We start from the raw sequence: 1,868 nt of genomic DNA on the forward strand, positions 1-1,868 counted from the left end.
GTGTTATACAGTGTGGGTTGGGTACAAGAATAGTGCACTTATTGTGACAGCAGTGTAGGCAGTGCAGGTGCTCTCAGTGTTCTTATTGCGAGAGTGCCAGTGGTGTCCTCAATGCAGAAATGATGGTGGTGTTGGCAAAGTGGGGGTCTTGGCAGTGTTCTGAGTGCATAGTGCCAGCAGTGTTGGCAGTGCAGGGGTGCGAGCAGTGTCTTCATTCCAGGAGTTCTGACAGTGTCAACTGTGCGGGGATGCCCTCAGTGTGGCATTACCGGCAGTGTGGGGTTGCTAATGGCATCCTCAAGCCATATCTCATAACCCAATGTAATTTACTACAGCACTTGGACTTCCTAGGAGGTCCCCCATCCAAGTACTATCCAAGCCTGACCTCTCTTAGCTTTCAAGATCAGATGAGTTTGGGTGTTGAGAAGTTGGTATGGCTGTAGACAACAAATGGATAAGAACGAGATAAGTGCCTGAGCGGGCTTGGATAGTACTTGGATGGGGGACCTCCTAGGAAGTCCAAGTGCTGTAGTAAATTACATTGGGTTATGAGATATGGCTTGGCCTCTATATCTAGGAGAATCAAAGAAGTGATGATATCTTCATCAAGAAGAAATTATTGAAACATCAGGACCTTCTCCAAAAAGAACTTTATGGCTATTTAAGTCTAGAAGGACCAGAATGCTCATTTTTTATGTGAAAATTGATGGCTATTATGGATTAGAGTGTCTACATATACCTTATACACACTTTTGGACTAAGACCTTGGACTAAGAATTAAGGACCTATGATTTTTATATAAATAAAACGAGAAAAATACAAAAAATTAGAATATCTACAAATAATCATTCCTTTGTCATAGATAGATATTGAAGATACTGGGTTATATGAACTTAATATTAGACGTAAGTGTACATCTACACTGAAGTTTCCCTATTGTCTTTTAGTTTTTGACTTTTCATACAATTCCTCTTATACTGACTATGTGTGTTGAAGGCAGAGATATGTGATATCTGTTGTTCTTTAAATCTGATAAAGATCCTATAAGAATTGGCATCTTCTATGTCCTATCACTCTTAATATGTATAAAAAAGAACAAGTATGCACAGTTGCAAATATATCTCAGTTTTATTTTTAGATAACCACTACAATGGCGCCCACCAGGAATGTGACACAATTCCGTTACGGCTATGGAGATAAGAAGGAGAGATAGGATGTGGATTACCTAGAAAATGGCGCCCATCAGGGGAGTGACAACATCCCGCTATGACCAGAGAAACGTGTACTAACAGAAGTGATGAATGAGGAGTTCTGGTTATGTTTGGTGATGTGACGCGGCTGGTTATATTGAGAGTGGGCGGAAGTACGGTGTACGGAGCCGGGGAGAAGACGGATCGGCAGACAGGAGTACTTCTTTGGAGGACCACGTGGAGTACAGGAACCAGAGGAAAGATGATCCGGAAGTGATGTCATTTGAAGAGAGGGCGGAAGTAGTCCTATGGAGAACCGCTTGTACGAACTAAGGGCGGAAGTCTCAGAACTAACGCTAAACTATACTAAGTTTTCTAGCCAAACTTAAAAGTGAATATTCAATGGCCACTATATGTGAACTTATGTCCAATAATGTAGTCTTTATGTATATACATATGAATTAGTAATTATTGGGGTAAACGAATCACAGGAAGTGAGATCCCTGATTGATGACAGTTATTCCTCATTAAGTGAGGTATATATAGCCCTAAAAACTTGTATGGAGCTACACTACCCTTGAAGAAGTCTGATTGAAGGACGAAACGCGTTGGAAAAGCTCCAGTCCTGCCCTACATGAACTTGCAGGGAAATTTTAAATAAGATAAGCACTTGGCAGT

The 1,868-nt window shown here is 41.1% G+C and overlaps 1 pseudogene; it reads right to left on the reverse strand.

Moving 5' to 3' along the window:
• Positions 1–326: 326 nt before the first annotated feature.
• LOC148534968 (5S ribosomal RNA) lies at positions 327–445 on the reverse strand (annotated as a pseudogene).
• Between the last annotated feature and the right edge of the window lie 1,423 nt (positions 446–1,868).

Source organism: Taudactylus pleione, unplaced genomic scaffold (genome assembly GCF_031769625.1).
Source record: "Taudactylus pleione unplaced genomic scaffold, aTauple2 ptg000061l, whole genome shotgun sequence".
NCBI lineage: Eukaryota > Metazoa > Chordata > Amphibia > Anura > Myobatrachidae > Taudactylus > Taudactylus pleione.